General features: G+C 41.5%; 1 long non-coding RNA gene across 1 annotated transcript; it reads left to right on the plus strand.

Annotated features, from left to right (window-relative positions):
- Nucleotides 1–1,901: 1,901 nt before the first annotated feature.
- Nucleotides 1,902–13,624, plus strand: LOC109268006 (uncharacterized). Its single transcript, XR_002080411.2, has 4 exons — nucleotides 1,902–1,927; nucleotides 10,193–10,398; nucleotides 12,114–12,217; nucleotides 12,482–13,624. It is a non-coding gene; the product is annotated as an uncharacterized LOC109268006 (long non-coding RNA).
- The last annotated feature ends 349 nt before the right edge of the window (nucleotides 13,625–13,973 follow it).

Genomic DNA, 13,973 nt, shown 5'->3' on the forward strand with positions numbered 1-13,973 from the left:
CTTTCCTTTGAGCTGAAGGCATACTTTAGAATCTTTTTTTATTTTTAATATTTAAAAGAAATGCTTATTTATTTCAGAGAGTGAGAGAGTATGAGTGGAGGAAGGGCAGAGAGAGAGGGAGAGAGAGGAAGAATCCCGAGCAGGCTTCATGCTGTCAGCGCAGAGCCCAATGCGGGGCTCTATCCCACAGACAGTGAGATCATGACCTAGGCCAATATCAAGAGTCAGATGCTTAATCCACTGTGCTGCCCAGGCACCCTTAGAATTTTCTTTAGTGAGTTCTGTGGGTAACAAAACCTATCTATTCTTGTTTCTCTAAAAATATCCAACTTCATTTCTGAAAAATATTTTCTTAGGCTCCTAGGTTGAATAGTTCCTGGGTTTAGTTTGCTTGTTTGCTTGTTTTTCCTCTCAGTACAATGAAATTTCCACTGCCCTATCTTCTAGTTTCCATGTGGCTTTTGAGAAGTCTGTTGTCAGTTTGACATACTTTTGAAGGCAAATTGCCTTTCCTCTCTTGCTTTCCTTATAGTACCTCTGCTTTGGCATTCAAATTTCCCAATGTTAAAATGATCTTATACTTACTTACTTTTTCTTTCTTTCTTTCTTTCTTTCTTTCTTTCTTTCTTTCTTTCTCTTTCTTTCTTTCTTTCTTTCTTTCTTTCTTTCTTTCTTTCTTTCTTTCTCAATAGCATGAGTGGGGGAGAGGGGCAGAGGAGAGGAAGAGAGAATCTCGAGCAGGTTCCACACTCAGTGTGGAGCCCGACATGGGGCTCAATCTCACAACCCTGGGATCATGACCAGAGCTGAAGTCAAGAGTTGGACACTCAACTGACTGAGCCACCCAGGCGCCCCCTATGTCGTATTTCAATTCTTGAATCTCTTGGTCTGAAAATTCTCATAATTTTCTCTGCAGACATTTCCTTTGCCACATTCTTTATCTTTTCCACTTCTAGAACTGCAACTAAGAATAAGTGAGAACTTTTCATTTTATCCTTCATGTGTCTTAACTCTCCTTTATAATTACTGTTTCTTTGTCTTTTGTGCTACATTCTGGATAAATCCTTCAGCTCAGTGTTCCAATTTACTCTTTAATCTCCAGCTTTGTCTGATCTGTTTTAAAATGCAAACAAACTGAGTTTTTAAATTTTCATCATGATGTGTTTTCTTTCTAAAAGTTTTGATTCTTCTTTGCTTTGTTATTTTGCAGTATTTTATTCTCTGTTTAGGCAAAGTTGTAGCTCATATTCTACTAACTTAAACTTTGCAAACATAGTTGTTTTGTTTCCATGTCTAAAATTTCACATACAGTGTTCAACTCTGCTGTTTCTCACTCAAAGATATCTTGTTTCTTCATCTGTTCGGTCATTTTAACAATGTGAGCTGTGGGGCACTTGGTGGCTTAGTTGGTTGAGCATCTGACTCTTGAATTAGGCTCAGGTCATTATCCCAGTGTCATGGGGTCAAGCCCTGTATTGGGCTCCACACTGGGAGTGAAGCCGGCCTGAGTTCTCTCTCTCTTACCCTTCCCCCCCTTCTCTCTCTTTTTCTCAAAAAACCCAAACCAAACCAAAACAAAACAAACCCTAATGTAAGCTGCTAATTTTCCTGTGTGGTTTGCTTATGCGTGTAAATCTTATAAGTACTGAGACAAAGTACCTTTGTACCTAAGCCTGGGTGGCTCAGTCGTTTAAGCATCTGACTTTAGTTCAGGTCATGATCTCACGGTTCATGGGTTCGAACTCCGCAGCTGGCTCTGTGCTGAAAGATCAGAGCTCAGAGCCTGGAGCCTACTTTGGATTCTGTGTGTGTCTCTCTCTCTGCCCCTCCCTCACTGGCACTCTATCTCTCTCTCTTTTAAAAATAAATAAACATTAAAAAAAAAAAAGAAGAAGAAAAAGAAAAGGCTATTGCTTTCCTCTGCCAGGTAACAACCAATCTAGGATTATTTAAACAATTCTATTTGAAATTTTCCGGGCCATCCAGATGCTATGAAATTAGGGCAACAAATCCACACGAGAGCTTGCTTGTAAATATAATTTCTCAGTCTTGTCTCCCCTTCCTCTCAGTGCCAAGATTTGAAACAAGCAATTTTCTTTCTCTTTTTCTCCTTTTTTTTCTTTTCCCTGTTACCATTTTCTGGTCAAAACGCGGGGGGAGGGGGGGGAGAGTTTATCTCTAGTTCACTGTCGTACTGAAGATATAGCTTCTTGATGTTCTCACGTTATGGGGAAAGGTTTCCCATTAGACTCTTACTTGGAAGGGACCTGCACTTTACTTTCTGGCCTCCACACTGAACAGGATCATAAAAGCTTAAATGGTCAGCTTCTGCAAATGTTCTCAAGGTGAAAATACTGGATGAAATGCCATGCTTGCCTCTCTAGGTTCTCATGTTCACTGAGATCTGGACCCAAGTATTCACTTGCTTGCTAGCTCACCAAAGCAATCATTCAACAAATAGTTCTGGAGTGCTCCCAATATGCCAGCTACTTCTATGTGTTGGGGGTGCATCAGGGTAAGAAACAGACAATGCTTCCTTCCCTTAAGGCTTGTATGTCACAATCACTGAGTGGTTGTTTTAACAAGATTTTTTCTTAAAAAAAAATATTTCATCTAGCTTTTCTATTTGTTTGTTTTCAGTGGGTTGACCTAGCACTAGTCTGACATATATCAAAAACAGAATATCTTTCTTTCAATCAGACCTTGTAAAATGTAGGACAGTAACAGTTTTCAGGGGATCTCTTTACCTCTCTCTTTTTTAGGTCCCTTGGATTTAGTGCTTTGAAATGAGCATACGACTGAGAAATGGGAAGATGAAAGGTTAATCCCATTTTACATTTTAGCAAGTACAAATATCAGACCTTAATTTTCTTCCTGGATTAAACGGGTTGATCATGTCTTCACTACAGGGTGACCAGAAGGCATTAATGATAAATCTAAGTGAAGGCACACTGCGGGGATTATTCTTCAGATGCCAATATTCTATTGTTTTTGAACTAGAGAAATAGTCCTCAAGGAGTGAAGTATCATGTCCAAAGTCATACCGTAATAAGGTACTGTTCAAGTCAGTCTCTTTTTTTTATGTTTATTTTTTTTTTTGAGAGAGAAAGAGAGAGAGGGCATGAGCAGGGAGGGGCAGAAAGAGAGGGAGACACAGAATCTGAAGCAGGCACCAGGCTCTGAGCTGTCAGCACAGAACCCGAGGTGGAGCTTGAACTCACGAACGGTGAGATCATGACCTGAGCCGAAGTCGGACGCTTAACCAACTGAGCCACCCAGGTGCCCCTGAGTCAGTCTCTTTTGGATGAGAGGGTATAGTTGTTCTTTCAGTGAACAGGGTTCACACTCAATACAGGCTTTTAAATTTTCTGGTTTTTGGGGAGAAACAACTCTCCTGAATTCACAGGACCACCCCATTATGCCTCAGCCATTAAATAGGGTATAAGCAACAACAGAACAGTTGCTCTCATGAGCAACCATAAAGCTACATACTGTATGTTCTTGGGAGCAGAAGGAAAGGGAAGACGGATGATGTGGGGGGAGGAGACCCAACCTCTCTTGAAAGTCCTGTTTTCTAATACCCACAGCCCCTTAAAGAACTACCTCATCTGGGCCGACTTTATCCCCCTGGTATCAGTGAACACCCACACTGAGGAGGCTGAGAGGCAAATCGACTGTCTGGTGGGCCTCTTCCGTGTTCTGATGACCAGTGAAGGGCTGACTGAGGCACGTTCCTACAGAGCTCCAGGCACCTCTGTGCCGTTCCGTTGCGATGTAAGTCCGAAAAATCATGACGGAGTGGTCCAAGGTTCTGCGACGTAGCTGAATCCGCTGCTACCTGGGTTGAGGTAAAAAGCCTGCAATGTACTAGCTAATTATTGGTTCTTTTCTCTGCGTTCAATGATGGATTCTAGAGAGATTTAGAAGATGCTTTGCGCTTCTGGTCCAGTGCTGAAGTTGCTCCGGAAACCCAAGTCCATGGACTAGTGGAATTCACAATCATACCCGGACAAAGTGTTTATTTATAATAAAAAGAGAATTTTTCTAATAAAGAGAGGCAGATGTTAACCATCTTGATTCATTTCAAATGTGCTTGGACTAATTCAACAAGCTTCAAATGGAGGATCAGAGGGCAAGCCCTGTTTTCCTTATATCCTTCAGGGTCACATTAAATCCATGTTGTGCTTTCTGACAGATTAGAAACAGACTGCCCAACATACCCAACAGTGTTGAGATGCAACTTTTCTGTTGAATGTAAAACCCCAGTTTCGTTTCCATGGTTATGATTAACAGTTGTTATTTATGCTAAATTCCCTTTTATTCAAAATCTCGGACATGCAAGGAGGCTGCCTAAACGCCGATCATTTCACACTCTCTGTTTAAACCACTTATCCATCATTAAGTGCCAAATGGGTATCAAGGTAAGCAAACTTCAAGGGATGTTAAGAGACCCATTCATAATTTTCTAACAATATAAAGATATGTTTCTCAAACGGCAAGGACAACGCTGCATGGGTAAGACTCCCCTGAGTCCAAGGATGCTGTTTAATTGTGTTTCAGAAGTTTACTCTTGCCTTAAGTAAAGTGAAACTGGTAACTAGTAAGTCCCAGTGCAGAGCCACTGATGAACAAGTTGCTTCAGTGCAAACAGAGAGGCTCAAATATTTTGACTTTACCATTTTTCACCGAAGTCTTTCAGGAAACCTGACCACAGCTGTCCTTGAGGCCAGATGTGAGCTGTAAAATTCAGTGAATTTAATATACCATGCAACCTCCCTGCCTTTTTCGACAGGCTGAAGCCCACAGCGTCTGCATGTATTAGCTTTACATAGCTCTGGTTGCGGGGTCCAGATGCCTATTATCCTCGGGGGGGGGGGGAGGGGGGGGGGTTGGGCGGTGGCTCAGGTTACTGCCAAGCTGGCGCACAACCACTCCATTCAGAACCTTCTGCTTCTATTGAGGTGAAGGAACCCCACAAATTGCACTTGATACTGGCCGTTCCGGAAAGTATTGGGACGAAGTCAGATACCTTCCGTTTTTATCAACGGTGAAGCCGCTGCCCGAGCCCAGTTCATTGTGGCCTCCGCGAAAGTACTTTTCCCGGAGGGTTGCAGGATTGCGCCGGGCATGCCCCACAGGACAGTGAGCACTTTGCAGAGCGCCGCGCTGCCGGGGTTCTCAGCTCCCCACCTCTCGCCAGTGCATTTTCTGGTCTGTTAATTAGAAACTCAGGACGGTGCAAATGCCTGTCTGTAACTCCTCAGGGCGAATTCACAAAGCCTGGAGAGCAGTGATGCAATGGAAAGAGCGAGGGCTTTCAGAATTGGAAAGACCCAGGCTTAAATCAAGCAACACCGTTGAATTCCCTGAATGCTCGTTGATTCCTGCCTAAGCCTCACTCCTCCCGACTTTAAGCAGTCATTTTCAAGCCAGGCTCAGGACTGCTTCAGGGTCTGCAAATGTCTGAGTGGCTTTTTAAAAGACACATTAAAAACTTTAAATAAAATTGTAATTAAGAAGCACAGACACTCAAATAGGCCGGGTACCCAAACTGCCCCACTGTTCTTACGGATGGCCCTTCCCCATGTGAGATAATAAACTTTTACTCATGAAGTCCTACTTTAACCTATACTGTATGTTGGAATCCCAGGTAACATTTGGGGTGAGAAAAAGGCCTCCACTGTTTAAACTTTTCCCTGGCTCAGTCAGTTAAGTGCCCGACTTCAGCCCAGGTCATGATCTTGCTGGTTGTGAGTTCCAGGCCCGCATTGGGCTCTGCGCTGACAGTCCACAGCCTGGAACCTGCTTCCCATTCTGTGTCTCCCTCTCTTCCTGTCCCTCCCCTCCTCGTGCTCTGTCTCTCTCACTCTCTCAAAAATAAATAAATATTTAAAAAAGCCTTTAAAACATTTGAAAGCCACTGCTTAACAGCCCGATTCCAACCCTCTCCAAATGTCCTTCCGCTCCCGAGGAGGACCCGGGTGTTGTGCATCACCCAGGAAACGCTGCAGTTTTAAGGTGCTTCATTTTTTAGATCTTTCATCACTCCTTTGGAGGTTTGAAAAAGTGACAGGGATGTGGGGCCGATTGGGTGGAGCACATCCTCTGCGCTGGCGAGCGGATGGATAGCACTGAGCCTGGGCGCAGACTTCTCCACTCGCCGAGCGCCCTTTGGAGGAGGAGTGATGGGGCCTGGAGGATGGCGGGGTGGAACTTTCCCCGCAGAGGGAGCCAACCTAGCCACCGGAAGCCAGCAAGGCCTTCCAAAGTTGGGGCTTGTTGGGTGCAGCTGGAAGGAACGTGAAGAAGAGAGACGGATGAAATACATGCGGAAAGCTAGGCAGTGAGCGAATGATGCAGGCTTGGGTATGGCGTGCAAATGCGCTTGGATTTCATCCAGTGAGAGCTCAGTAAGCCCTTGGAAGTTTATATATATGATTAATACACACAGCGTTACATTAGTTTCAGGTCACAAGGGTGGGTAATTTTTTTTTTTTTTTCACAAGGGTGGCTATTTTTTTTTTTTTTCCAAGACAGATATTTGGGAACTTCCACATGTGTCTTTTGTATTTTCCAGAGGGTAGTATGAATTACTCTTCCCTTTTTCAGCTCTCATGGTTACATTATATAGCTTTCCGGGTTTGGGCTTGCTTTTTTTTTTTTTTTTTTTCTTGGATCAAATAGGTCAAACAGAGCTGTTTAAATTTTCACTGGTCTTGGTCACTTCCTAGGGTGACTTTGGCCAAACTCTTAAGCATCTGAATCGAATTTCCTAGACCTGGCACCATTTCCTGGGAAGCAGATTAGCTCACAGTAAGGGAGGACCTCATTTGCACGTGTTCTTTCTTCCCAAGACACTCTTGGGACTCTTCTTCACCCAGAAAACTTCTCTTTATCTTAGCACAGATGTGCTTTGCCCAGAGTGGCCTTTACCCAGGTACTCGGACAGGATCAGGGCCCTGAGATACTTTCCAGAAGCCCCTGCAACAGCCCAGGACTGGCCTGTACCAGTTGTCATGCTTGTAATGATTTGCAGTCCTTTACTTTTTCCTTTAAAGAAATGATCGTCGATGCTGTAGCCTCTGGGCTCTTACAGACATGAAAAAGTCCGTCAACTATCTTCGTAAAATCACCAAGTAAATAGGGGCGCCTGGGGGGCTCTGTGGGTTAAGCCTCTGACCTTAGCTCAGGTCATGATTTCCCGACTCCGCTCGTGGATTCGAACCCTGAGTTGGGCTCTGCACTGACAGTGTAGAGCCTGCTTGGGATTCTCTCTCTCTGTCCCTCCACCCACTTGTGCTTCCTCTCTCTCAAAATAAATAAATAAGAACTTAAAAAAAAATCACTAAGTAAAATCAAGTTATATGGCCATGGAGAAATCTGAGGTTAGCTTGATATTTTTCCACCTTTTTTCCCACACCTTTCTTAGTACGTGGTTGCTTTTTGCTTGGATGACCGAATAATTTTTAGAGCTTTATTGAAGTATAATGTACGTAAAATAAAATATACATGGTCATAGTGTACGATTTGGTAAGTTTCAGAGTATGTATATAACCATCAAATAATCACCACAGTGAAGATAACAGACATGTTCGCCGCTTCCAAATGTATCCTTGTGCCCCCTTGTAATTCATGCTGTCTCCATCTGCCCTTTCCAGGCAACCGCTGTTCTGTTTGCATCACTGAACATTAGCTTGGGTTTTCTAGAGTTATCTATAAATGGAATCATACAATTTGTACCTCCTGTTTTGGCCTGACTTCTTTTCCTGAGCATAATTATTTTGAGATTCATGCAAGTTGTTGAATATGTGAATAGTTTATTCATATATTTACATAGTCCATTACTGAGAGGTAGTATACTACTGTATGAATGTACCAAAATTTATTTATCCATGCACCTGTTGATGGCATTTGCATTATTTCCAGGTTTTTCCTATTGCAAATAAAGCAGCAATGAATATTGCTCTGTGTGTGTGTGTGTGGGGGGGGGTGGGTGTGTGTGTTGATAACTTGGAATTTATCAAAATAAGAACTTCTGCCCTTTAACTTTTTAGTTGTTTTTTTAGTGTTTTATTTATTTTTGAAAAAGAGACAAGAGTGCAAACAGAGGAGGAGCAGAGAGAGAGGGAGGCACAGAACCTGAAGCAGGCCCCAGGCGCTGAGCTGTCAGCACAGAGCCCCACGCGGGGCTCAAACTCAGGAACCGCGAGATCATGACCTGAGCCGAAATCCGACGTTTAACCGACTGGGCCACCTAGAGGCCCCCAACTTCTGCCCTTTAAATGACACTGACTAGAGAATGAAAATACAAATCACACACTGGGAGAAAGCGTTTGCAAACCACACCTCTGAAAAGGTCTTGTAACCAGAATACATGTATTGTGTATTTGAAAGTTGCTAAGAGAGCAGAACGTAAAACTTCTCATCACAAGAAAAAAAAAGTCTGTAGCTACGTGAGGTGACAGATGTTAACTAAACTAATCATTTTGCTATATGTATATTATTTATATAATATATATACCAAATAATTATGTTGTATATTTTAAGCTAATACAATGTTATGTTTCGATTATATCTCAATAAAACTGGAAACTATATTAAAAAAACTTCAAAAATTTAATACTAAAGGGGCACCTGGGTGGCTCAGTCGGTTGAGCGTCTGACTTTGGCTCAGGTCATGATCTCCCGGTTCATGGGTTTGAGCCCCGCGTCGGGCTCTGTGCTGACAACTCAGAGCCTGGTGCCTGCTTCAGATTCTGTGTCTCCCTTTCTCTCTACCCACCCCCCCCCACCCACTCACACTCTGTCTCTCTCTCCTTCAAAAATAAATAAACATTAAAAAAAATTGTTTTTAATTTAATACTAAAAAACAAAAAATCCAACTGAAAAAGAAATGGGCAAAAGATTTGATCAGACATGTCACCAAAAGAGTTATTTAGAAACATTTAACACATTGAGGACATTGTGGGTCTTGCCTCCAAGCTCTGTTAGGCTGGCCCAGAGCAGCATTTGGTCTGGAGCTAATTCTTTCCTATGACTGAGGCCTCTGAGCACTGTCCCTGAAGGCCCATGAATTCTGAGGCTTTCCACTCTGGCTCTTGGGAACAGAACAATTTCTGGCCCTGCGAGAACCTCAGCAATTCCCGAATCCTTTCGATGGTTCTCAGATAGCTTCCTCCCTTGCATGTGCTGACAGTGGATGGGGACCCCCCCACAGATCTCCTGAGTTCCTCTGGACAGCTCTCTCCTCTCCAGCCCTCTGCCCCGTACTCTGGACACCTGGCCTCCCCAGAAGACCATCTCCATCTCTTCAGCTCTGGGAAACCACTGGCTCCACCTGGGGTCACTTCTACACCAGGGTGTAGAACTTTTCCCCAGAAGACACATTGAGCAGCTGTGGGGCACATCTCATTCTTTTCTAGTCCCTCAGGGATCACTGTGGTGTGTTGTGGGGAGTGGGGCACAGGAAGGTCTCATGTCTTGAAAACCCTTCTTGTTCCATACACCTGGTCCAATGGTTTAGTTTCAGAGGGAGAGTAAGTCCAGTCTCTGTGACTCCATGTTAGACAGTGTAGAACTCTGAATGATTGTTTTTGTTTTTTTCACATTTATTTGTTATTTTTGAGAGACAGAGAGAGGCAGAGCATGCATAGGGGAGGGGCAGAGAGAGAGGGAGACACAGAATCCCAAGCAGGCTCCAGACTCCAAGCTGTCAGCACAGAGCCCGACACGGGGCTCAAACTTACGAACCTCGAGATCGTGACCCCAGCCGAAGTCGGACACTCAACCGACTGAGCCACCCAGGCACCCCTCTGAATGATCGTTTTTAACCTAACAGTTATATTCAACCCACTTCCTGACAGTTGCTTCATCCTCACAACAACCTTCTGAGATATGGCATTTTGACCCCCAGCCCCCCCTAGAGAGGTAGCACAGATTGCCAGTGAGGACACAGACTGTAACTAAAAAGAACTGAGAGCTGAACGCTGGCAGTCTTACTGTCAGCTCCACATGCTTCAGTAATATACTATACAGCCCATTCTTGAAACGTGGTACCATCATCAGTATTTCTTCTGTGTCCAAAATCTCTCTCTATTTTTTTCTGGAACAGAGTGTACCTTATTAAGTGAACTTTTGTACTTACAACTTGAATACATTTCCAAGAATCTGTTCTCTGACTTTTTAAATTCAGGTACATCTGCCATTTGTGTGTTGGATTATCTTTGAAACAGATATTCATCGACGGCAGAATGACTCAATGCCATATTTTCTCACAAACGATAACGGTCACGATTAGATGATGCTGGGTTATGCTGTGCTACTGAGACATCAGCTGGAGAAAAACACAGACATCAACAACTCTGAGCTGGAAAGCGATGGAGGGCAATTGGACACAATGTGAGAAACTAGTTATGTCTTAACTCATTTATCTTGTTATAAATCTTGATAAGGTATCCTTTTTGTGTGCGCCAGAACCGTCCGTGATATAAAACAATCTTGTCTATGATTAAATGAGCTCCATCAGTAAATATAAAAATGCTAAGACAACCTTGTGTCCTGGTGTTATCGGCAGCGCTTTTTTCCTCTTTGAGTGCTACGTAAAATAGCCGTGCGTCTTGCAGTTGATGGTAACTTTGCTTTAATGAAATAAGATGTCATCTATCTAAATGTTTTAATTGTTTTCTGTTTCCCCTCTGCACCAACCCTTATCTAAAGCCTTTATTTCAATAATTAAATTTCAGACATGGTGTTCTGTTTATTACATGCCTAATGTATGTGTTTCCAATATTGCTGTTTTGTTCCTTATTTTGTTTCTTTAACTGCAATCTCCATTTTTTTCCATTCATTCTATTGTTTTTACTATTCCTTTCTCCGAGCTCGTTCTTTGAAAATGAGTTTTTATTAGGTTCTATGGTGGTAAGGGAATTTCTTTCATTTCCTTGGTTTGAGTTCTTGCCTATGGAATTAATTTCCCAAAAGGACTTTCTCGCTTTATTTTTTCTACTTAAGCTTCAGCCAGTTTGCTCCCATCCATCCCTTCCTTCCTCTTTCGGGGTCCTGCCCTGGCCGGCCCCTCCAACTTCAGCCTGTCAAATTCCCTTCAATTCTTCAATGCCTGCCTCGACTACATCTTTAATAATGCTTTTCATGATTTTGTGAGAGCGATGAGACCTTTCCCTCTTTCCGCCCCTCATAGCACTTTTGTCATGCCTTGTAGAGCCTTCCAGATTCTCTCTTGGAGTTTAATCAGTAGGGTTTAATCATTTAGGGCTGCAATAGGTTTTTGTTTTCTTTTGTTTTCAGCATACCTTTGTGTTCCCCAGTCACAGGAAGGTGATTTGTACCTGATAGATTCTTGGCAAATATTGGTTGATTTGAACCAAATTGATACACCTAAGTTGTATGGGAAAACTCCATCATGTGAACTGTTAATTTCATAACATGATTTTAACATTATTGAGGAGGTCTTCACATATCTCAAATAGCGGTTCTCTGCCTTCAGGACATGTGAGAATCACCTGTGTAAGTAGTTTTTGTTTGTCTGTTTCAAACAGCAATCCTTGTTTCCGGCCAAATCTACTAAAACTGTAATCATTGAAAACGAGCCCCAAGAAAGTGTTTTTAGAAGCTCTACAGAAAATTTTGCTCATAAAAGGTTAAAATACTGCTGTTAGGAAGTCAAGTGATGATTTTCTTTTGAGCTGTATGTAGATTTGGTGACCTTTCTTAGATGTCCTCATAACGGAGCCTGGGTCCTAATCACCTAAATGGTGAATGTGCTAGAATATTTAAAAATCTGTTCTCCCAGGAAGAGAAAAAGGTAGAACACAGCAAATATGGGGCTACTATAAGCCATTTATTCACAGATTAAACATATATGTTGATGTAAAAATAATCTAGCCCTGACAATTTCTTCTTCTCCTTCTTCTCTTTCCTCTTCTTCTTTTTCCCCTCCTCCTCCTTCCTCCCTCTTCTTTCCTTCTTGACACGATGTCATGAAAGAGAGAAACATACATTATAACTATGTTGTGCCTCTGCAGTAACATAGGCTAAAATGCAAAAATATACATTCTGTCAACTAAGAATAAAGCGCTTTTTTTTTGTTTTGGCAGCATCTGCTTTATTTTGTGTAAATAGTGTGGAAACATGATTTTCAGCATGGCTAGCAAAGCATGTATGGACAAGTTTGTAAGAGCGTATTTATACACCACCCCAGGTAAGTCGTCAATCAGGTAAAGTACACAGTTCTTTACTATGTACTGAGTAACCTCATGTTAATCATCCTAAAGCATTAGAATCTTTATTAAAAATTAATGTGTTTAAGTTAGTGCCTATACAAATTTCAGAATAGCCTCTAGGGTTCCCATCCTCCAGAAATTTAGAACCTAACGTGGATGAAAGAATGTGGATACAAATGAATTTACTTAAGTGACACAGAATTGATAGAATAAGTATTTTCTCTCCCATTGGCTATAAATAGGCATGGCTTTGTGGATCTGAGACTACTTGTGAATTTGCACAAACCATACAGCAGAAAAACTATGAATCTTCTGTAAAGATACAGATGTTCGAAATGCCAAGCTTTGGAAACAACAGGATCACAACCTCTACGTTTCAGGAAAGAGAACAAGTCTGGATTTAAATCACCCGTATCTTCTGTTGTGGTATCGGACACCTGATACCTTGGACACAGCTTCCTTGTGAGCGGTCCAGGGTTAATCAGTGTTCACACAGGTGAAAAACTCCTTCGGAGTCAGTTGAGTTAGAATAAGAGGCTCCACTCAGGGCTGGTTGCTTTTTAAGCCCCTAAAACACACTCTTTTTGGCAGCGGAGTCTGGGGGGAGATGTTTTTGTGTGATCTGTCACTAGGATGTAAGGTCCTAGAGAGCAGAAATGTGATGGGACCCCGGCACAGCCCTAGCATCAAGAACAGTGCAAGGTACACGGTACATGCTCAGTGAATGTTCTATACAATGCTTTCAATTGAAAATTTTGTTTTTATTTTAATACTTAGTTCCTGCTTATAAAATAAATCAGTTCATTATAGAAATTTGGAAAAAACTTAAAACCTTAAGGAGAATATAAAAATTATGAATGATCATCATAAACTTTTTCAGTTAATGTGTGAGTGTTTTTATAAAAATGGTTTGGTGCATGTGTGTGCGTGTGTGTGCATTCACATGCATGAGTGTGTACACGAGAGAATCACTGAACTTATGTGCGTAAAGTTTTTGGCAACATATCGTGAGTTTTTTCTCATATGATTAAATTCTTTGGAACCATGATTGTTAGTGGTTACATAATTTTAAACCATGTAGATTTACCATAATTTGTTGGGCATGTACCCTATCAGGGACCATTAAGGTGGTTTTACTTAGCTATTTTTGGTAAAAATAAATAATACAATTAAGAATGTCTTTATATGTTAGTCTTTTGACATGACTAATTATCCCCTTAGGATAACTTCTCTTTGAAATGATTATAGAAATTTATAGTGAAATAAAAATTTTCAGGAATATCCTTTTACTTCACTTCTGAGAACATCAGTTATTCTTTTCCATTGTTTCCAACTATGTACAAAATAATATCTCATTTCCTGTGAATTTGAACTTAATTTTTTATTTGTGCATAACCATCTTTTCATACATGGATATTTTAATTAAATAAATTAATTGTGTATATTATTTATATGTTTTTGGTTGTCTTTTTCTTAGTGACTTATAAAAGCATGTCATATATTACAGATAGGAAGCATTTTATCTGTGGCACAAATTTTCCCCTTTGCCATCTCATCTTAAACGTTATAATGCTTTTGATGGGCAGAAAATTTACATTTCTGTATATTCCAACACATTAATTTGTGGTTTATTTTATAGCTTTCATTCCTACAATGCTCTTTGTTAACTGTTATCACGTATAACCATTTTGTTTTAGTTCTTTTGTGGCTTTCTTTTCAGGAAGGTTGAATTTC

This window comes from Panthera pardus, unplaced genomic scaffold (assembly GCF_024362965.1).
Source record: "Panthera pardus isolate Hobbes unplaced genomic scaffold, ASM2436296v1 HiC_scaffold_8, whole genome shotgun sequence".
Lineage (NCBI taxonomy): Eukaryota > Metazoa > Chordata > Mammalia > Carnivora > Felidae > Panthera > Panthera pardus.